The sequence below is a fragment of the Phoca vitulina genome, unplaced genomic scaffold, assembly GCF_004348235.1.
Source record: "Phoca vitulina isolate PV1807 unplaced genomic scaffold, GSC_HSeal_1.0 scaffold5, whole genome shotgun sequence".
Lineage (NCBI taxonomy): Eukaryota > Metazoa > Chordata > Mammalia > Carnivora > Phocidae > Phoca > Phoca vitulina.
Window position 1 is genome coordinate 38,263,766 of NW_022589708.1, and position 24,805 is coordinate 38,288,570.

Consider the following 24,805-nt stretch of genomic DNA (forward strand, 5'->3'; position numbering starts at 1 on the left):
ATGCCAGGCTAAACAGTTTACACTTGTGCTTTGATATGCAGCTAGAAATGCTGTTTGCAGACCCTAATCGCTTAAACCCACAATTATTCTTAAGACTTCGCTCAAAAACACTTATTCCATTTGTAATTATAATGCTTTACCTCAACAATCTTAGCAATTGCTATTATGAGTATTCAATATAAAGTCTTGTGAGTAGTTCTCTTGTATAGCCTTCTCTGTAATCTTGCTTCTTAGATTCATATTATTCAGAAATATGAAAAAATATTGACACTTTTGAGATTTGCATGCACTTTTATTTAAAAAAAAAAGTATTATCATACATTTTGTTGATTAACAAATAAAAACTCAAGGCTGTCTTATTCTCTTCAATAGACCATAAAAAGTAAATTACGGGGCCATCACTACATCTCCCAAATGAAAAGCTTCAGAAATCTCAGTAGGATAGTAGTTGAATTAAACTGCCATAAAAAGAAAAAATAATATATAAATCATCAAGTCATATTTCTCAGTTAAGCTTATACACATGCAATACATATATCTAAATCTGGCCAGGAATGCTACATTTGGTTGGAATGTTTCCATGGCGCAAAAACCTACATATTAAATTGATTGATCACTTAAACCATCTCCTGCTTCCTTTGATCTCCCATCATTTGCTATAGTGTCTGATGGCTGACATCACCAGCAGGGGTACATCATCTCGACAGAGTGCTAGCCTAGAGAAACAGGGAAAAAAAACAAAAACGTGTCTGTCAAATATACATGATCAAAAAAGTGATATTTTACAGGCATATTATCACTGTCAGCTAAATGAAGAGGTAAGTGAAATAAATGGGATCTGAAATTAGAGATGAAAAGAGATTCTGCAACTTAAATTTTCAAAGACAGAACAATACTGAGGGTAAAATTATTTATGAATGCCATATTGCTTTACAGTCCAAAGCATAGAAACAATTTTCAAATAATTCACATCTTTATTCTTCTATAATATTTATGCAGTTTGGGAGCTGAGTGGTTTGTTTTTTGTGATTTAACTCTTTTGTTTTTGTTTTTTCCCTCTGAATGTAAAACAACAAACAAAAGCTACCATAAGATCAGAGTATTTTGGATCAGCATATCTGAATATTCCTATCAATCAGTCATGTTTTCCTATCAGTTACACCAATTGTTCTCCACTGTATATGAAAGGAAATAAATTACACTATCCAGATTTCTCTGAACAGAATACACTTAAAGAGTAGTTTAAAATGTAGTTAAAATGTAGTTTATAATTTAATACTCTCCACAGCAATGATCCTACTGCTATTTTTAATTGCAACTCTGGCAGGGAAGGATTAAGCATCGTTATCAAAGCTACAGAGTAAATAGGTCAGTCTCTTATCCATGGGTCCTTACACCATGATGCCATTTACCAGTCCTACTATTTTGTGATAAAACCCTCAGCCTCAGCCCTTATTAAAGAGCCTTATGCCCAAAGATCTCAGTTAAAAAAGAAAAAAATCTAAAGAAAACATTATACTTCTTAAATCATTTTATAGAAAAAATAGTTCTATATTTTCTATTTCTGTGTTAATTTATGAAATCTTATACCTGAGAGCCATTGTTTCTATTTTGCACTGGAGTGACAAGCACTATGACTTAACAGGTCTTTTGCCCCTCCAATTTCTAAGATTAAACTGAATTGTAATGACAAGTTATTTGTGCAGAAACACTTAGACTAATGAAAGAAGCTTGTATTAAACCTTGGATTTCAAAGTGCAATTCCTAAGGGAGTTGTTGCCAACCTTTTATCCCCAGCGCTTTCCCTCTGACTAACTCTTCTGGCTACTCAGCTTTTCTTGTGTCAAATGCATGAGTTTCCTCCACTTCTCTCTGCCCTTCAGGAGTCCTCATCACCTTAAGTGTGATGAGTTATTTGAAATACCCTACTCAGAAAACTTGCCTTCTCTCTTCTTCTGTTGTTTTCATGCTAAATCCTAACCTGGGTTCAGAAAATTTTTAAGGAATCTGATTAAAACCCAGTGAAACTAAACACAAGGGAGAGAACAGAATATAAAAGAAGTCAGATAACCTAAAGGAGATCAATTTCAATCTGTTTTTAAGCTTGTTAATAATGTGGGGCCTGCCTTCTCCCACATGAATGTACGTCTGGGATTTGCAGCACTAGGCCAGCAGGAATATTTCTCTTTGATATGTTTTCTCTTTGGGAACCTTGGTCCCACATCTAGAACACCTCAAAACTTCAGTAGCTGCCATATTACTTCCTTCAATTCCCTTCAGTTTTCCTGGACCTTCTGGAATTGTTCCTTATTCCTTCTTGAAGTACAATGCTATTCTGGGGGTTTGGGGGGGAAATCCTTGTTAAAAAACAAAATTCAACTGAGTAAATTTTAAAGATCTTATTGGCTTTATTCAGTGATTCATGAGTCAGGCAACATCCCATCTAGCAGATGGAAAGGAGCTCCAAAGAGCTGTACAAAATGAAAGGCTTTTATAGGCAGAAGGAGGTGGGACAAAAGTTATTAAGAGAGTAAATTGTTTCAGGCAGAGTTACTTTTCTTTGGGAGAAGGCAAGTGTCTTATCAGGCACATTACCTCACTAGTGCTGACCAGGAAATTCTAGACTGACTAGTTAAGATTACATTTTTGATAGAGGCTGAAACTGAAATTTGGTTAGGTAGTAAGTCTCAGTTTGGTGATGTGGGCTTAGCACAAGTGACTCCATTTTGAGCTTGTTGTCTCTCTCTCTCTCTCTTTTTTTTAACATTGCCTATCATATTTAGAATATAATTCTCAATTTAGCTACTAAAAGTTCACAAATCTGTTTCTATTAAATCATTTGTATTTTTCACCCTATACTTGTTCTGATTTCTCCCGTGAAAAATTGGTCACAAAATTAATCTGCCTATAAACAAAAATCATTTTCCCCATTTTTTCTCCCACCTCCTTAACATCAAACATATAAATTTTCCTCAATCTTAAAAAAATTATCTTCTTTCTCACATATTCAATTTAAAAACAAAAATCATTTACACATATGAAGGATATGCCAACAAAGAAGTAATTGTTAGCAGAAAGAAGATGTTAGGTCACACAATTACACAATTTGTAAGTATATCTGAATGAAGTATATTGCTCTGGGTCACATTAATTAGGGTTGAGTTATGAAAGATGCCCTATGATCTCATCAAACATGTTTTTCTTTTATTTTAAATTGTGTTTATTTAATTTTGTGGTGTTCATATAGAATGGGCCCTGGGAACACTGAATCATAACAAACTCCATAAATCACGCCAGTCAAAAACTACTAACTAATCCAAGATCCTACAGAGTAAGTCTCAAAGAAGCAGAATCTAGGATATAACTCTGTTCTTGTTTGTTTATTTATTTGAAAGTAGTTCAAATATGCTTACTAAAGAAATTGATTAAGGACACTTTTCGTCTTTTAAACAAGTAAAGTTACATCTAGGATTCCCTATGTACAGCAGAAAAGGGTGTTATGAAAAATATTGATTTAAAATGCTTTACTGGGCGCCTGGGTGGCTCAGTTGGTTAAGCGACTGCCTTCGGCTCAGGTCATGATCCTGGAGTCCCGGGATCGAGTCCCGCCATCGGGCTCCCTGCTCAGCAGGGAGTCTGCTTCTCCCTCTGACCCTCCCCCCTCTCATGAGCTCTCTCTCTCTCAAATAAATAAATAAAATCTTTAAAAAAAAAATAAAAAAAAATAAAATGCTTTACCAAGTTTGAACAAAACTTGACTCAAATATAGTATTTATTAGATCAGGATTGGTAGTATACATTTTATTACATATTTTATTACATTTATTACATTTGCTTATTTAAAAAATTGTGTTTTATAAGATGGTAATCTGTTACAGAATTCGTCCCACAACAGAGTACCAAATATAAGCATGAATATCAATGAGATAAGCAAGGACATTTTTTTTAAGTTGATAAAGTGCTATTAACAATTTTCCATAGAGCTTCACCCTAGATGTCCTACACATTATTTGAATAATTAAAATATTATTTCTTTGATTTCTGGGAATGTCTATTAGATAGCATTTCTTCTACTTTGATTGACAATCATTTGCTGCCAATTTAATTTGAAAATAAATTCTTATACATGTCATTTGCAATAATTTTTGAGGGCAGAACCCATAAAAATTGAGAAAAATAATTTTAGAGAGAAAACACTACACCCCTTGGGCCTACTAGAAATGCTTTTCAATTTTTCTACTACAAAGAAAATTCCAACTCATACTCAATAAAAGTTAGTCTGGAAGTCTCCCTTCATTGTAACAGATGGCACTCAATTTGATCTTTTCTAAGCAAGATATCAGTTTGTCTCACAGAATGCTGACAACATGGAAAGCATACAAGGCGAAGCATTTATGAATTTAACATACAATATGAAGTGGAATGAAAGTGCTCGAAGGTGTTCATCTTAAACTATCACCACCTGACCCAGCAAAAGCACTGTATGAGAATTTCCTGTGCACCCTTACCACTATGCAATTGATATTTAAGAGTATATATATAAGCAGAGTGGGCCATACTTATAGGCTTGAAAACAAAGGACCAGACATGCCTAAAGTTTATGGAGATGCTATAGTTAACTATGCGATCATCTAATAATTGGCCACAGTAAGTAATTATTCACTCTTACCAAGGTGACCAACCTCCCAAAAACAAAGAAGCAAAGAATTACTTGGCTTGACTAATGGAAAAAATACTCTGTGCATACAAGTCAACTTTTATTTCTATATCCCATATGCAGTGTTAATGCAGCTTAATTCTACCCATGATAAAACTAAGCAGAATACCTTGATGTGGCCCTCACATTCACCTTGTTCACATTTCAAGAAGACTACCAATGGATTAACACTTTTAAATCTTTGCTTTTATTTTGATTTAGTCTTATCTCTCCTCTCAACATAAAATATTCCTTTTATTAAATATAAATATGTATATAACAGAATATATTATAAGTACTTGAGCTACTGTGAATGGTCAGTTCAGATATATCTATCTCTAGCCATATCTATCATCTATCTATCTAGATTTATTGTAAGATGATTTTGTTTCCTTTGAATATCTTAATAGCCAATCTGGAAATATCTCTAAACTAAGCTACTTTACTTATGTCTATATTTTAGTAAGTCCAGAATATATCATTGTATTATTTTGCTGAACTAGGAGCTCAGGTGGCATGACAAAAGCAAGGGATAATAGAAAGAGACAATGCTGATGCTTAATTCAAGCACTCGTTTATTTTCTTTTTAACATGCTTATTGATTTAAAACTAAAGAATTTAAGTAACAAAGTCACATATCAATAAAAAACATAAATTATTAAACAAAGGATGCCAAAAAGACATGAAAATCAATTTATTACACACCAGTCTATTTTTTCAAAGATCCATAATTTGAAGGCAAATGTAGTATAACTGTAACTAATCACCCACACATCAGTTTTGTTTTCCTTAGTTCAGTAATATACTGAAAAATATAAATACAAAAATCACCCTGAAAGTAAATTAACTTTTATAAGAATAGGGCTTTAAGATTCTAGTCTTCCTTCCATAGATAGGGTATAATTTCACCTTAAGTGATTAGATTTTATTTGGATCATGACACTCTATTATATGAATTTACTCCTCTAATCTGTCAAAATCATTGCTCTGAAGTTGAAAATATTCATATTGATACAACTGCCTTAGGCTTTTGTGCAACAATACTTAGTTTTTCTGAATAGATAGTAGTTTATTAAGTTGGGTAATATATTATCAAATATAGAAAATGGCATATATCATTAATAATATAATATCCCAAGAGTACCCAGTTAGTTCTCAGGCATCATATTTTTGTTTTTTATGAATATAGTTATGGTAAACATGTCACTTTAGCATCTTAAGATTACTTATATTTTTATTTCCTCCCTATCATTATAAATCAATATTAATTAACAAACTATAGTATAACTAGATTCATGAACTGGTTATATTTAAGAATTAAATATAATTTAATTCTTACACTTAAGTAACAGATTCCTTATTTACTCTTTAAGATTATTTTTCTTGCTATTGTTAAATAAAATTACTTACCAATCTACAGTATGATTAAGAACATAAGTTAATTATTTTTAAAATTAAAGATTTTCTGATTATTTGTGATACAATTTATTTTTACCTTTTAAAGTTACAGTTATATAAACCTGGGAATGTTCATATCATCCTTCTTCTAGTCATGACAAATACAATAATATAGTGCATGTTGAACATATAATCTCTAAATAATACTGTGCAAATGTTGCAAAGTTGTATATGAATCTAAAAATTTACTTATGGAAAAACTCTACTCATTGCTTCATTGAATGACCAAGGATCATATATAATGCAATAGTGCAATTGCTAAGAGCGGGACTAATCAAATTAAAGTTTAAGACTATTGACTGTCAATTTGTTTTAACACTTTCATTATAGAAAAGGTCTTCAACTTGGTAACTCTACTTTAAAATGAAAACAAACTGATGCGTTGCTATATGTTTAAATTAAGCTTGTTATTTTGGCCTTGACATATCCAGAATAAGAACATTATTCAACACGAGCACAACTTGTCTGCATATCAGCTAGAACTATTGGAGCTTAGTGTCCTCTGAACACAATTACTTCATGAGTGGAAAGGCGGTTCTTTTTCATTGACCTGAAAGGGCATATGCAATAATTAAAATTTTGTTTATAAAACTGACTTCGCCCTTTTGAACCTGGCTTGAGAAAATGATGACTAAAGCAGTCTTCAATGGAATTGCATTTGGACACCCTCAGCTAGACCTTAGAAAAAGTTCCTCTGTTCCTTTGTATTTGACAAGCATTTGACAATTGAACTGAAGAAACTTTTCTATTACACATAGGTCTTTTTATTCACATTTGCAGAAGATGATGAATGCAAAGCAGAAGTAATAATATTCGTTTTTTGGCCTTTTGGCTAAGATCAAGTGCAAAGCAGAAGTAATACATATCACTTGCTAAATTTCAAATCTTTTGTTACAATTTACCCGATTCTTCTGTTTTTACAGAAATATAAAAGAGAAGTCAGGCTACTCCACACTACCTTACCACCACCATTACCATTTGTATATTAGTGAATCAAACGCAGCATTTTGTTTCTAGGTTTTAAAACCTGAGAGTAATAATGCACAATTTCAAATTATTTAATTGAGAAGGCTTTTGCTAAATAATTTCTAAATAGTCTATGTAAAGTTCTCTCCATTCATGGGGACTTTAAAAATGGTCAGTAAAATTAACTGTCAGTCCACTGTGGTCATCATCGCTGATAGCTTAGAACAAACACCACAGGAAGCATTTCATGTTGTGGAAAAAATCAGAATGCATGACCATACAATTACAAAGTCAGAAAGGTCTCTACATATTTAGGTAACTTCAAAAAATTGAATATTTCTAAACCTGTCATGTACAGCAAGAGTTCCCTGAATGCCTAATGACCTGATAATATCGAAAGCTTCCAAGGCTGTAAAGGTACTATTTTGAGTGCCTGCTCTGTGATAGCAGGGAGTTGCTCCTTATTGTCAGATTAATGTGTATCAGAAAAACTACTTTGGCTGTCTTCTCTGCACTAGGAGCAGCTCTTCTGCCACAGCTCCTCATCCCCTGAAAATATACACCTGTGCAAAGTTCTTCTCCACCCTCCTCCTGGTCAGGAGCACCTCTCAGCTGTGGAGCCGATCACTGTAGTGGTTCTAAAACTGCCAAAGACAGATGAGAGCCTCAGCAGTTTGGCAGCCCCATGTCCCCTGACCTCACTAACTCCTCGACGCAGCTTCTGAACCAGTGCCATTTCAAGGGACATTGACATAGCAGCCAAGTTCACTGGGGCTGGGGCTGCCATGGTAGGGGTGGCTGGCTCTGGGCCTGGAATTGGGACTGTGTTTGGGAGCCTCATCATTGGTTATAACAGGAGCCCTTCTCTGAAGCAATAGCTCTTCTCCTAAGCCATTCTGAACTTTGCCTTCTCTGAGGCCATGGGGCTATTTTGCCTGATGGTGACCTTTCTCATTCTCTTCACCATGTGAAGGAGCTGTCTCCACCTCCAATGTCTTTCCCGCATGTCTCATTTTCCCTGTATGTTCCTTTTTTCTAAACCTCCCCAGGGAGACTGGGGAAAGTAGTTGGCTCAGTTTGACAGGAGGAAGAAATGATAATGTATTAATAAGAAAAAAAAAAAAGAAAAACTACTTTCATTTTTCTGACACATAGAAGTTATGAAGCAAACCATAAGAGTCTCTTAACTATAGAGAACAAATAGAGGATGGAGGGAGGTGGCTGGGGCATGGGCTAAATGGGTGACGGGCATTAAGCCGGGCACTTGTGTTGAGCACTGGGTGTTGTATGTAAATGATGAATCACTAAATTCTACACCTGAAACCAATTTTACCATATATGTTAACTAACTTGAATTTAAATAAAAACTTGAAGTTAAAATAAAAGAAGTTATGAATTCTAAAAGCGAAATCAGAAAGGAGACAAAACTTATTAGGAGGTTTTATTATTTCATATCAAAGTCATGTTAGTTCTTTTTTCACCAGTAAGAAGATTTCAGGAGTGTCGATGCAATATAGTTATTTTAAAAATGAAATTTAGGAACTATGTGCTCATCAGTAAATGAACAGAGAAGCAGAAAAAAATTATAGACACCATTTTTTAGCGTGGGTACTCACTGACAGATGGGTCATACAATAGTGCAAAGCCTAAGAACAGTGAATACAGAGATTACGCCTGATAGTTCAGATTCTATCTTGCTTTTCCTTTTTTCTGTAGTGAATCTTTCTCTGTCCTCTTTCCTTTCAACTACTTGATAAACCTCCTAAAATCCTTTACATTTAAAGTTAAGTATTTGCTCATATTAAAACATTTCCAGAAGCCCCCAGAAGTGTTAATGCTGTTTTGAATATTGAATTAAAGCTATGATGATTTATTTTCAACTTTGAATTCTTCAGTGTTAGATGCACACTGTCTCTCACACACACACTCAACTTTGTAATACAGGAAAAAAAAAATGGATGGATGGATGTGGTGGTGAGAGCCAGTAGAGATTGCTTGATGTCCTTCCTTCATGGCCACTCAGTATCCATGTAAACCCCTCTATCCATTATAAACTTCCATACAAGTATATCAACAGTATCATGCTTATGCCTCACAGGATGCGACTATCCACATACAAATGAAGTACTCATCTTCCCTGAAAGAGATAATAAGGTCGTATTAGTTATTATATTTTTCTGAATAAAGTTAATTTGTTTTCTAGACTATTTGCAATGCTATCTCCATATTCTGTAAAGATCAAATATTATATTTTAGCATCATTACAAGACCTTCCCATTATAGGACCATAATTAAAAAGCTGTGAAGTAGGGCGTGCAGTGGCTCAGTCTGTTAAGCATCTGCCTTCAGCTTAGGTCATGATCCCAGGGTCCCCTCCCCCAAGCAGGGAGCCCACTTCTCCCTTTCGCTCTGTCCCTCCCCTCTGCTCATGCTCCCTCTCTCCCTCTCTCTCGCCCACCCTCTCTCAAATAAATTAAATCTTTAAAAATAAATAAATAAAAAGCTGTGACGCTCACTCTCCTTTAATGGTAACTCAAAAGTGGTATGTATTTACCAGAGCTACATTATATATGTAGCTGGTTATATATGCAAGTAATATAATAATAGGCCCCCCATCCAGGACACTATGGTTAATTACACCACCATTATATATCCCTGTAGATCAAAACATTGCAATTGTCACTCTGTCTTATGCCCTCCACAGTCACTATTATCTGCCACTCCAGAATTCAAATCATACTCACTGAAATGAAAGAGCGAAGCTCAATGGAAACATTGCCATCGACATCCCAGGCCTGCAAAGAGTAGACATCACAGAACCATATAAGGATATTGGAACTCTTCTTTTCAAGACATTTCAAACATTTTCAAAATAGTGACCTTTAAGTCTTCCCATGGGACATATTAGTCATGATAAATTTACATCAAGATGGCTATCTCCCTAGATGTTTGAATTCCTTCTTCAGTAGACTAAGCAAATTCTGGCAATGAATCTCATAATGTAGGCCAGTGTTGAGACCAGATTTCAGTCAACCAACCAAGAAAAATGTTAAAGCCACTATAAGTTGCTTGAGTTAACCGTTGAATCAGAATCTCTGTTACATGCTCTACAAAATTTGTAGAGACAAATTGTGCTTGATGTAATGTTATGTTTGTCTTACTTGATCAAGTACCCTTAGGATCCATCCTCATAAATAATGCCTGGGTTTCTGATAATGCAAAATTAGCAAAAAATTGTAAATCCTTTAGTGTATAAGCAATCAAGTATATCATTCTTTATATTTGTTACCAAGGGGCATTTGTAGATTTCCTCTAGTAATGGATATAAAGAGGAAGGGGACTATGGTATGGAGATTAGAGAATAAATATACCATATATAGCAACTGCCTAAGATAAGATTATAACAGAAGTTTTAAGCAGAGCATAGCTAGTATGTTGCCAAGGGTAGGAGGGACTGCTTCTACTAGTTAGAAAGGCTTGAAGGTTTTGAAAGATTTTTAGAGTCAATAAAATCTACCTGAATGTCTTCAATTCCTATATGCAGGTCTCCAATTCTTACCAAATAATATTTCACATAAGTCACTGGGTGAGGCTCTGAACTCTACTTCTGTTGCAAGATTATATTTTGATCTTATTTAGTGTCGTCACAGAAACTAACTTGTTCTCTGATCAGACCTTGATCTGAGTGTTTAACAATCTGACCTCATGATGTTATTTTTCAGTAACCTCTCCGGTAGAGTCAGAAGTAGTCAACACATCCCATCATTCCTATAGGCCTCACCCACCATAACAAACAGTTAAGTGCAGTCTTACCTTCACTGATCACTTCATCTTAAGCAACAGGTGATAGCTTAAGGAAGCATTTGCCTTTGCATGGTGTGGATTACTTGTGTCTCAGTTTTCCATTTTCTGAGGTCAACATTTGCAATCAGGTTGTATAACAATTTTCAAATTTATAAGTTTAGTGTTCTATGCCCTGGAGCCACTCCTTGTAGTACATGTACAAGTTGATGTCCTGTTATTATAAGAGACATTATTCTTGATATTTCAAATAGAAAGAAATTGGTGAAAATGCTGTCTACAAGGATGGGCTAAAGAAGCAAAATAGTATTAGCAGTTACTCCTTTTTCTTAGAGAACTGCTTCTCCAAAGGAAGTCAGACTAATCATCCCTACATCATCATCTAAGATGGAGCTATCGGAACGGTTTCTTTTTTGAAAATGATTTTCTTCATAGAAATTATGTGTGTGTGTATATATATGAAGATATTTTGCAAGATGTAAAGCAGAAAAAAAAAAAAAACCTCTATATTGCATGATTATAGCTCAGTAGTAGAAGCTTCTCAAATTCTTTGGAAAATTACAATTAATTCCTGTTTTGAAACATATTGTGGATACAATCATTGTAGAAGGAAGACATTGCTTCTTAAGAAAACTTTTTAAAAATTACATATATAACTGGCATTGCATTGGAAAAGGAAGATTGAGTAAAATCACTATGAAAAGTAATTGTTTTTAAAGTTAAGTATTAGAAAAAACTAAATAAAATATCATATATTTTCCTGTCATGCAAAACAATTTAGTCTCTAAATGTCATTGCTGACAATAAAAGTACTTTTAAGGTTAGTAGACAGCTCTGCTTTCATAAAAACATGGGTAAATTTTAAAGAAAATAAAAGGAATCTGCAGAATTCCCTGCAAAACTAAGGGTATTGGTATCTAAACGTCTATGAAATGTTTAATGTCAAGAAGCACTACAAACAGATAAATATGGATTTCCCAGTAGGGTCAAAGTAGCACTATCCACAATTTTAATTTAGTATGACATGTTCCAGTAAGTATGGCCACTATGCTTTGGAGAGTGATATCCATCCAATAATTATCTCACTTTTGTTTATTAAACGTTTGCCTTATTTTGGTTTTTATTACACATATGTCTGTATATTTTTCCCTATTATTCTCTATTCTATTGTTACCTTAGTCTTTCCTGTTATCTTCTTTGTCTATTTCCACTAGATTATTTTTTCAAACATTCTCTTTATAGTGTTTTTAACTTACTTTATTCCTATATAGATAAGGGATTTGACAAAAGTGTATGGAATGATCAAAGTTAGTAAGATAGCTTTAGATGCCATGAGTGATGCAAAGATATGTGAATTCTCTCTCCTCCCTCCATAAAGACATGCAATTTAGAAGGGGAATGAGATGAATAAAATAAGTACTATAATACAGATTTGAATAAAGTAATTGTCTTAAGGCTAAAAAAGAAAGATATTTTTTAAATGTTTTGGCCCAACCTTTTCCTAACCAACCGGAAAATTCTTAGTAAAATGCCCTTAGTAGATGTTTTGTCTCAGTATTGCGTAGGACACTCCAAGTTTGTTGATTATAATCATTTAAAAATCTCTTACTATATGAAACTGAAGGCTGCCTCCTTGTTTTATCTTATGATGGATAGATACCATGGGCAAAGGTTTTTAAAGAGGGAACAGCAATACTCAACCACGAAGGCTGAAAAACACAAGGATTCTTTAGTAACTGAAAAATTCAGTTAAACAGTGGAGGTAAATGTGGTATAGAGACAAAGAAATGTAGTGATAATGATATGTATCAAGAACTTCAGAATTTTAACAACTTTTTAGCAAACAATACATCTAATGAGTATGGAAACAAAAAAAAGTGTGAGTCCAATGGTAATAGATAAATCATCTAACGTCATAGTTTGCAAATTGTCTGGAGATCTGCCACTTATTAGCTGTGCTTCATTGAAAAAAAAATCCCTCGTTCTCTGCATCTGTTTTCTTACTTGTAATAAAAGATGGGTTTTTTAATTAATTAATTTTATTTTTTTTTTTTAAAGATTTTATTTATTTATTTGACAGAGAGAGACACAGCGAGAGAGGGAACACAAGCAGGGGGAGTGGGAGAGGGAGAAGCAGGCTTCCCGCTGAGCAGGGAGCCCGATACGGGGCTCGATCCCAGGACCCTGGGACCATGACCTGAGCCGAAGGCAGACGCTTAACGACTGAGCCACCCAGGTGCCCCTATTTTTATTTTTTAAAAAATGTTGAATATCTATCTAAACAAGAGCTTTTAAGAATTAAATGACATGTTATATTTGAAAGTACTACATGAACTATTTTATTATACCATTTCAAATTGTTATTTTATATACATGATTCATAAGATATTACCACTAAAAAGTGATTATAAAACTTGGCATTGTACATTTTACTGAGGAGGCAATCAAAAATACTTGTTGCTTTGACTTCAGTGAGTGATTTCTCTGCAGTTACAAACAAAATGTATTCTGTTATATTTATTGGGAGTACAAAATGCAAGGACTATAAAGCAATCTACCATTTATGGTTAGAATTGATTAACATTTATGAGTATATTTTTCAGCTCTTAGCTGCATAGTACAAAATTTAAAATATTTTTTAAAGAATTGTAAAGAATTTTGTAAATGTTGGAAAAGTGGCCAAAATGTATAAGTTCTTGATTTAAAAGAAACAAAACAAAACAAAACAAAACTTCAAAAGCATCGTCAGTTGTTCTTATTGTTTTGATGTTCTTTTCTCTTTTTTGGCACAAAAAAGAGAAACCTTAGGAGTAAATAATAAGAGTTTATATATACAAATCACTTTGATATTAGTCTTTAGTGCTAAAGACAAAATAGAGGAAATTGGTTAAAATGCACACAAAAGTATTTAGATTAAGTAAAATAGGTATTATTTTGAAAGTGTGATCTCTTTTTTTTAAAGATCTTCTTTAATTTCTTTCATTAATATTTTATAGTTTGGGGTATAAAAGTGCTGCATTTCTTTTCTTTTAATTGAAATATGATTAACATACAGGGTTATGTTAGTTTCAGGTGTACAATACAACGATTCAGCATTTCTATACAGTACTTAGTGCTCATCACAATAAGTGTACTCTTAATCCCCATGCATTTCTTTTTTTTTAATTATGTTAATAACCATACATTAATCATTAGTTTTTGATGTAGTGTTCCATGGTTCATTGTTTGCATATAACACTCAGTGCTCCATTCAGTATGTGCCCTCTTTAATACCCATCACCAGGCTAACCCATCCCCCCACCCCCCTCCCCTCTAGAACCCTCAGTTTGTTTCTCAGAGTCCATAGTCTGTCATGGTTCGTCTGCCCCTCTGATTTCCCCCCTTTCATTTTTCCCTTCCTGCTATATTCTTCTTTTTCTTTAACATATAATGTATTATTTGTTTCGGAGGTACAGGTCTGTGATTCAACAGTCTTACATAATTCACAGCACTCACCATAGCATATACCCTCCCCAATGTCTATCACCCAGCCACCCCATCCCTCCCACCCCCACCACTCCAGCAACCCTCAGTTTGTTTCCTGAGATTAAGAATTCCTCATATCAGTGAGATCATGTGATACATGTCTTTCTCTGATTCACTTATTTCGCTCAGCATAATACCTTCCAGTTCCATCCACGTGGTTGCAAATGGCAAGATTTCATTCCTTTTGATGGCTGCATAACATTCGATTGTATATATATATACCACATCTTCTTTATCCATTCTTCTGTCATGGACATCTTGGCTCTTTCCATAGTTTGGCTATTGTGGACATTGCTGCTATAAACATCTCTAGGTAAGGTGTGAATTACACATAACAAAATCTGAAAGGGGAATTTTTGGCTACTATTTTTGTTTCTGATCAACAGAATTTTAAGCTAAGAAACATAGAGAAATGGACTCATAAAATTAAACATGTGAGTGGGGAACAGGAATTGAAAAGAAATGAGGGGCACCTGGGTGGCTCAGTCCGTTAAGCATCTGACTCTTGATTTCAGCTCAGGTCATGATCTCAGGGTTGTGAGATCCAGCCCCGCATCAGGCTCTGTGCTGGATGTGAAGCCTGCTTAAGATTCTCCCTCTGCCCCTTCTCTCTCCCTCTCTCTGTTTCTCAAAATGAATAAATACATAAATAAATAAAAAAAAATGAAGATTGTGACTAAATTTCTTTGATGAAAATAACAGGAAAAAAGGTAAAATCTTTTATATTCCAGATGTCAATATTTCTTTGTATGGGGTTTTTAACAAAAGAAATATTACAACGACTTCATGGAAAATAAAAATTGTTGGCATTTATTAGAGTCATCTGACATACTACACACTTCACATATCTATAATTATATGAATAGTATGTACTAATGTACACATACATGCATATATATACAAAATACACACATTAGAATTCAGTAACTTAACGTTCACACCTAGGTAAGAGCTGATGCCAAAACTCATGGGTCCATCCACCAGGTAAGTCTTGCAAATGACTCTAATATATGAATTCGTAACAGAAATATGATAATAGAAAATGAATTTTCTTCCAAGAATAACTCATCCATTATTTGGAGTGAGGGCATAGAAGTAAAAAATTATAGATAGGTAGATAGATAGATAGATAGATACATACATACATACATACATACATACATACATACATACTTAGATAGATACATAGATAGATGATAGAGAAATCCATAGACATAATGCATTCTGAAAGTTATTTCAAAGGAAAGAAGAAAAAGGGTAGGTAAGAATTATAGAACTATTAACATGTGACCACAGTACAGTGTGCTTAGATTGGTAGAGTGTGTGCCTTTCTACCACAGTTAAAAATATGTATGTAAAATATGTTTTTGAAAAAAAGGGAGTTTTCAAAAATCTGCATGTTCTGTAACAGTTTCAACAAGGTAAAAACAAGATTTGCGACATTACTAAATTAAATAAATTGTACTTTGTAAAAAGGCAAAAATTATAAGTAATAGTGGACAGTTATACATTGGACTTAGTTATGACCAAAAATACAGAACAGACTAGTGATAAAGAAGTGAAATAAATGCACAAAGTAATAGTCATATACCACAGAAATTATAAGAGTAAAATTAAGAAATCTTCAACAAACAAAGTATTCCCCTATTTAATTGAGCACAAGAGCTTTCTAAAGATTCAGATAAAACTGTCTGATTTTATCTAAGGAGGTTTTTTTTTTTTAATTTCAAAAGGAAATAAGGTATGTTAAAACACTAATAACTGACTATAAGTTACAAATGTCTACAGATATAAAATGTGGCATGGATGTCATCCTGTAAGTCATGTATCCATGTTACTATAAATCCACTACTCTTAAGATCAAATCTTCAAAAACTATATGTAGATCATATGATGAGCAATAAAACAAAAACAAAACAAACATGTAAGTTTACCTAGAATAAAACTAGAAAGAATCTTCTGAGGCTTTAATAAACTGTTACATAAAGGAATGTCATCTAATTTAGAAATGCATATTTTTAGAGAGGAATGATAAGGATTTGTGACCTCTGGGTGGATGATAAGAATAGCAAGAAGTCTTCCAAAAACTTTACACTGCAAAACGATTTTCAGATTGTTGTATGTGCAAAGCCAAACTTATACCATTTGGAGAATGAAGTTAACAAACATCAATGACACTGATCTAATTTTGAATTAATTCCAGGGATTGTTTAATAGCATTATACAAGAAATATAATGCTTTTTACATTTTCATATGCTGATGGACTCCAATAGGCATTTTGAAACAGACAAGAAAGGAATTTAAAAAGCACAATCCTCTTTTTATCACTATAGTGCAGCAGAAAATTCAGCACTTAGTAAGTTACTATAAGACATTAAACACTCAAGTCAGACAATTCATTAATCAAGGTGGCTAGCCGGTGGTAACAAGTCTCAAATATATAAAGGGTCAACTCAAGACCAGTCTGCCTCTTGCTCATGTAACAACGGTGAGCAGATAAACAGGTCCACGTGGCAGGTCTTCTCTATAGTTATTCAGAGACCCTAGCCTCTGCCCTCTTCAACAGGTGACATTTAAGGTTTCCATAGTCTTCTCCATCCCACAGAACTGATTTTATGGGTCAGAGGAAAACTCCCATTAGTGAGTGGGAGCTGAAGGCAGATTCCTGGATACTATTCAAAGATGATGGGGCCTGGAACTTCAGTCTTGACAAGGATGAAACAAGCCCCGTATATACTGAGTACAAGAGGTAGATGCACTCTGGGTGAAGACTGGGATTAGTACTACATTTATGCACAAGTGAAAAGAAGCAAAAGAAGATCCAACTATGTCCTCAGATTTGGGTCTATAAATCACAATTTGCCTTTAGAAAAGGGAAAAAACAGAACTAATTTTATACCCAGAAGCCTAGCGACTCTGTACTGTTGAAGATTATTATGCAGTCTCCTTGAAGGTATCTACAAAGCAATATTGCCTCTGCGGTGTAGTCTCTAGGAAGTAGCTGAGGTGTGAGACAACTGCAAAAATGTTTGAAAGAAAGAATGAATATAAAGAAAGAAAAACTTACATGAAATGTGGACCCGCAGAACAAAATTACAACATACAGAAAGAAACCCAAAGCCATGGAGAAAAACAAACAACAAACATAAATTTCACAATGTTGAATTAAAAATACCAGAATGCTCTGAAGATATTAAATAAGTGTATTTTTAAAGCTCAGAGTGACTATGAAGGACATAGTACCCATAAAACAAGATCAGAAAATAAGAAAAAGAAAAAAATTGTTGAAATGGAAAACTGCAGATATTGAAATGAAAATAAGAGGAAAAGATAAATAGTAGTCTGAGAACAGGGAAAGAGAGAATTAATGAATCAAAATTTAGAATTGAGATAGTTGTCCAAGACATTATGAAATGAAAAATATAGAAGATAAATTGAGTAGCTATGAATTACATATGATGAAATTTCCAGTAGAAGAGAATGGAACAGTTGGGAGAGCATTGAAATTCAAATAAACAATGTTTCAGAATTTTCTGTAATTAACAAAAAAATACATTAGAATGAAAATATATTCCACTGCTGAATGAGACAAACAAACATAAGGATAAAAAACTGAGGAAAAATAGATTATAAAATAAATCTCAAAGAAAATGGGAAAATACTAAAAACTACCAGAATTATAAATCTGTAATCTGAAGTAGGGCATTCTAGCGGAACAATAGATACAATAAGTCACCACAGTGAGAGAAAATAAATCGCAGTATTTGCCTCATATCCAGATAAGCTAATATTATTGAGAAAGAAAACAATCAAAACATTTTCACCAATAGTGTTTATAATTCTAGACATTTATTGCAAATTTACTGAATAATGTACTCAGGCAAGAAAAAATGCATACCCACTAAAAAGTGTGGAGCAAACAATAATAATGAGCAAAAACATAAATAAAACATTTCAATAAATTAGATTACGTATTGAAAGCTTATAAAATAAATGACTATTTTTGTTTGTTTTAAAACAAAGTAGAAATGCAATTTTGCAAAACAAAAACTTAGATCAGTGGGGAATATTCAGAGACATTTTATAACATGCTAACCTCTTGAACATGGATGAGTTAGAAAAATACAAAAAAATAAAGTAAGTATGTTTAAAATGTAAGAAAAAATAGTAAGAGTATACACATAGAGTATACAGTTTTCCAGCATGGTAAAAATGAAAGAAAAGGATTAACTAATTTGTAATCCAATAGGACACAGAAAAAAGGAAGAACAAAACATCCTTTGTAGTGTTCTGCTTTCTTTGGACAAAAACTGTATATATTTTTATCAAACACTTGAGAATGTCAATATCAATTATAGAAGAGTTATTAGAGAAATTTCTAATATCCAAACAATTAGAATCAAAGACATATTTGTAAGCTAAAATGTATAAAGCCAATAACTTAATCAGAGCAAAACAGTACGCTAGCTTTAAGTTTCAAATATTATTTGAAGAATAGTCTATTTGAAATTAACTGCATGTGGAAAAAAATCCTATGAGTTATAGTTGACCACAAGCTCAATAATAATTCATAAAATTTTAAAGAAATAACTGTATGATGAGCAATGTACAAGGTAAATTAAGTAACAAAAGATTCATAATATTTATTCAGTTCTTAAAATGCTTCAGGACTAGACCAAGCACTTCATATATTATACATTAGTTCATTTGATTCTCACAGCAACCCTATGACACACGTGTTATTAATAATTATCATTTTGGGGTGCCTGGCTGACTCAGTTGGTGGAGCATGAAACTCTTGATCTAAGGGTTGTAAGTTCGAGCCCCATGTTGGATGCAGAGATGACTTAAAAAATAAAATCTTTAGAATAAATAAATGAATAACAAAAATTGTTTCTATTGTGCAAAGGAAAAATCAAGTCACAGATAGTTTAAGTAACCTAACCAAGGCACACGAATGTTAGATGAAGAAACCAAGAATCAAACCTAGGTAGACTGGGTCTGAAGTCTGTGATCTTAACCACAATGCTCTACCGCATTACATATTGTTATCTTTCATTAATTGCCAGGCACCAATATTTTCACTTTTAACCACTATACTATCCTTCATTATACAACATGATTCTGCTTTGCTAAAAATATAATGTGCTGATTAAGGGGATTGTGGTGGATTAAAATGTCATGTTACTTTCTTTTTTTTGTCGTTGGTCCTTCCACAAGAAGTGAGATCAACCGCCTTTCCTTTTGAGTCTTAGATAGTCCTGCAGCCTTCTTTTATTAATAGGATGTATCCTCTTAGGACCCTGACACCCTCATTTTGCAAGTAAACACTGTTTAGCCCCCTTGAAGATGAGAAATCATGTAAAGAGAGACATCACACACACAAAGAACATTCAGCCACCTCAGCAAAAGCTCCAGACATGTAAGTGAGGCCATCTGGGACCATCCAGCCCCAGATAACTGTTAACTGCATGAGTCGCCATAGGCAAGACCAGCAAAAGAATGGCCCAGTTGAGCCCAGCTCACCAAACTGCTTACTGATAGAAATGTGAGCAAACAAATGGTGGTTGTTTAGAGCTACCAAGTTTTGGAGTGGTTTGTGATGCAGGAAATTTTTCCTAAAAATTTTATTAATCCTTCCGTGATTTTGCTAATCAGATACATCTTGAGTATTGAGTCTACTTTTGAACTCCACAACTGCAAAATATCTTTGACAAGATATGTCTAAAGGCTGGTAATCATAATGATGATATATTCAGATACATATGCAGATAAAAAAATAATAGCTGCTCTAAATTATTACCCCAGACTTTCATCCTGAAAGTATGATCCAGGGCTAGTGCCTCTAGAAATAAATGTGGAGTGATATGTTATCTATGTTTTACCAAGCTGGGTAATTGTACCTAGCTGTCAGGATTCTTTTTTTTTTTTTTTTTTAAAGATTTTATTTATTTATTTGACAGAGAGAGACACAGCGAGAGAGGGAACACAAGCAGGGGGAGTGGGAGAGGGAGAAGCAGGCTCCCCGCGGAGCAGGGAGCCCGATGCGGGGCTCGATCCCAGCACCCGGGATCATGACCTGAGCCGAAGGCAGACGCTTAACGACTGAGCCACCCAGGCGCCACCTAGCTGTCAGGATTCTTTATTGTGATCTGCTGACTGGTGAACTGCAGCCTCGATGGGAGGTATGCGCCTTGACACATACTCCTTGATGGGCTATGTGACATGCAGAATATAATATAGGAAAGAAATGGCAGGGATAGACTTAATTAATTGAAGTGGACAGAACTGTCTTCAACCTTGTCTTTTATACCCACAAGTTCCACTTGAGAGGGAGCCTCACCTCCCAAAGCAACGCAGGTCAGTGTGCTGTGTGGCCCATTGTGTGTCATTCAATGGAAGTAAATGGGTTGGGGACATAGAATTTCTTGTGAATTTTCATGGATTCTAAACCTAGTATCACCTGATGTTGAATCAATGGCAGTGTCACAGGAAGATGAGAGGAAGATGTGGAACTGACACAAAGACCTCTGTTCAATAGAGCAAAAGATTTATGAAGTAAGTGACAACATGGGAAGAAAGGACTTGATAAGACTCTAATTCCTGGGTGGTGGCCAATCCATCTGTAGTCTGAGATGGTGAAAATTTTGCTAGGGAAATTATATGATGTAAATTTGACCTCAGTTGAATAGGCAAAAAGAGTCAAACAGTGAAAGTGACCCCATCCCCTCAAAAAAAAAAAAAAAAATAGTGACTGCAGTTGACTGTATTGGCAAAAATGAGACCATTAGCTAGAGAATAACAGTAAAAAAATTAAGATCAGCATTGAAAAAAAAAAGTAATCATTCATACTGATGTTCTGGTACTCTTTTGAAGACTGGAGGGAAATTAAGGTTAATCTAATAATTTGATGCTTAGACATTACAGAATAAAGAGATCTACTCGGAATGAGTACCTATCTAAAATTATTTGTGGTTTTGTCATTCAACCCATTCATGACCAAAATGTGGTTGATCTATCCTTTTTGAGATGGTAAAAGCTACCTTGTATTTACAAAAAATGAGAATTGGCATTTTCTTCTCTTCCATATTAAAATAGAACATGGCTGTTGAATGATAAAATGCTGATAGTGGCAACTCCATTGGACTGGTTATATGGTAATCAAAATAGAGTTGCCCCTAATGACACCTTCCCCAAACAATGTTGGGTATAATAATTCAGAGAAACTCCAATCTTTCTATTTAGGGGATAAAAGAGCATTATAAATATAGTAAAGAATTAACTTCCTGAATTATTTTCTATAGAGTTTGAGAATGTGTAAAAGGTTAGAGCAATTTTTAAAAGGGTGAAGAAAGAGAAAGGGAAACTAAGCCTAAGGACAATGGTTGAAAAAAGAAAGAAGATTAAGTCAGGTAGAGTTGTTCTGTCATATACACACATTTATAAGGAGAGAATTAAAATATAAAAAAATAGACAGGTACCCACAAAGCATCTACTTTGCAAGTCATCTCTCTTAAAGGATCTTGTCATATTCAATCTATCCTTACCTGGATAAATTTAAAATAGGAAAAATGAAAGAAGAACTAAATAGGAGGGCTGAATCATGGTGCAAAATTAATCTCCTCTATGAGGTATGGTTTAGCCCAGGAATTTGTAACTACATTCCCTAGCACGATCTCTAAGCTAAATATCAGGGTATGTGGAGAATTTCCTCTTTGGCTTGTTGGATAAATGTAGCTAATATACCAGCATCCCTACCTATGACAGTGAGGAGACCCTACAGGGATTTCAGTGGGATTGGGTGGTTATGGGGATGCTTTCTTGAAATTATTCATGAATAAAATAAAATTGCAGATCAAAATACTGGAAGCTAAAAGGTATTTACCTAAATTCATATTTGCAATAAATGTGGTGTAAGTGGCAAACATTGCTATTATCTTCTTTAGGTCAAATTTCAGACAAGTTTGTCCTCATTCAGAATAAATTGGACATGTGAAGTGAAACTTCGTAGGCCTATTTGTCAATAAATATTAGGAAATATAAAATTCCCAAAGGGCAACATAAAATTTCAACTTTGACTTAAAAAATGGTAGAAGTGGGGATAATAATATCAATGTATCCTATAGCAATTTGAGTTTGACTAATGAGAGAGGAAAAAGTTGTGAAGACTGATGGTAGACTAACAAAGAATGAATAATGTAGTGCAATTGATAGTAGTATCTGATATAAACTATCCAAAAGATGCAGCAGGCTAATGGATACTGGTATACTGTGATTGATTGTACTAATGCTTTATTTTCATACTTTCAGCAAAAGAAAATAAAATTCACATTTGCCTTTATGTGGGTAGAAATTCAATATATTTTTACCACATTGTCAAAGGTTTTAAAATTTTACTATGTACTATATCATACTTTTGTGAGGAGAGATTTGGGCTTGATATTCATGAAAAGAAAACTGAATCATTGTGTTTTTGGCATTATAAAATAATAGAATGAGGAAAGGAAGCAAAAAAAAAAAAAAGCTTGACAACAAAGGTTACACATAAGTTTTATAGAGAATGGTTGAGGAATTTCAAAATTTCAGAAATTGGCTATGTCTATAAAATCTTGGGAATCATTTGACTGGTGCCTCAAGAGATAGTCCCAAAAACAGAGATAAATGACTGCTTCTGAAGAATTTGGCTAGAATAAGACAGTCCAGCATTTAGTGAATATGTTTGATTTTGAATTGCACACCTTCTTAATTTTTGGAATCTTGTTGCCTATTTAAAATAGACAAAGTGAAAGAAGAACTAAGTGACTAGGAAAAAAACAATTCAAATGGACATCTGAACAGTGTTTCACATTGTGGGATATAAAAAGTGCTGTAGGAGAGCACTTGTGCTGGGCCACTGGGACCTTAAGAACCAAATGAATATATAATGTCAGACATTTTACCAACTTGCCACCACGCTCATTGAACTTTGTGACAGAAATCAGATTATTGCCTCCTCAACCCCTTGTTACAGGCTACTATGGTGATAGACCAAAAAGCTACCAAATGCTGATGCTATGTATTGTTCTTTTCACCAGAAACTATTCACTTGGTATTGGGCTCTAGTAGAGACAGCACCCAACAACTAAAGGCATACAAGGTAACAATAATGAATTCGCTTTCTTAATTATCTTGCATAGGATTTGTGGTTTGGGAAAAAAGTTAGAAAGATTCAGAGAAAGTGTGTTAGAAGACAAAAGGGAAACTCTGAGCCTGTGATGAAGACAACTGAAACTCTAGTTGGAAGTTTCTGAAGAAAGTTCATTTATCAAGCGAAAATTGTGTGTGTGTGTGTGTGTGTGTGTGTGCTGCAGAGATATATTAATATGTTTATCCATATATACATACTGAATACTATAGCTGATGCCGCAGGAGAATCACCACATAATATGGCTATCATTTGCATGACAACCAACCCTAGGTCCAGATTTCTCCCATATCCTATTGCTGAATGACCTAACCATATGACTCTTCTTTAAAAAAAAAAAAAAAAAAAAGATCTTATTTATTTATGAGAGAGAGACAAGCAGACAACGCTGAGCACAGAGCCCAACACGGGGCTCAATCCCAGGACCCCGAGATCATGACCTGAGCTGAAACCAAGAGTCAGGGGCTTAACCAACTAAGCCACCCAAGTGTCCCAACTATATGACTCTTCTTGATAAAACAATGCAAACAGCATCGTATACCTGTGACAACACTCAGAAGAATGGGAGTTTCAGCAGTTCAGCTGGTGGAGGAAAAAATTCTTGGAAAAGTAGGAAAGAGCAAATCTGCTTACTAGGCTAAATTACTTGCAGTAGTACATTTAGTTTTTGTACAAGAACTAGTTTATTCTAAGGAAATATGTGTGGATTTTTACAAATTCTTGCAGTGGTGATAGCCTGCCTATGCGTTTAGTTAAGTGAGTTATAGACAATTAGATAATTTAAAATACTCACATGTGGAGCTCCTTAATTTTGGAAGGACTTCTGGAATCCCAAAGAATGAAGAAAAGGTAGTAGATATTGAATGATCCCTAAAAAAAAACTTAAGCAGAAAGTTCTGAAGGAACTGGAATGGGATGTTTAAAACAATATTTGAAGTAGTAGGCTGAGTATAAGAGATGAGTTTCCATGGGGCTACCAACCTATGCAGTTCATCTGAATGAAGATTTATTTCTTTGTTCTCTGTTGAGGTACCAATAATTGCCTATGACTCTTCAGAATAACGGGAAAAGATCATTTGTTTTGTGTTTAACTTGCCATAGAATGAATTCCACAGGGACAGAGTCCAGCTGATTACTATCAGGTAGATCATTTTGGACCATTACCTACAGTTCC

At 34.2% G+C, this 24,805-nt stretch overlaps 1 pseudogene; it reads left to right on the top strand.

Annotated features, from left to right (window-relative positions):
- The first annotated feature begins 668 nt into the window (after positions 1-668).
- On the top strand, positions 669-8,091 carry LOC116631404 (annotated as a pseudogene).
- The last annotated feature ends 16,714 nt before the right edge of the window (positions 8,092-24,805 follow it).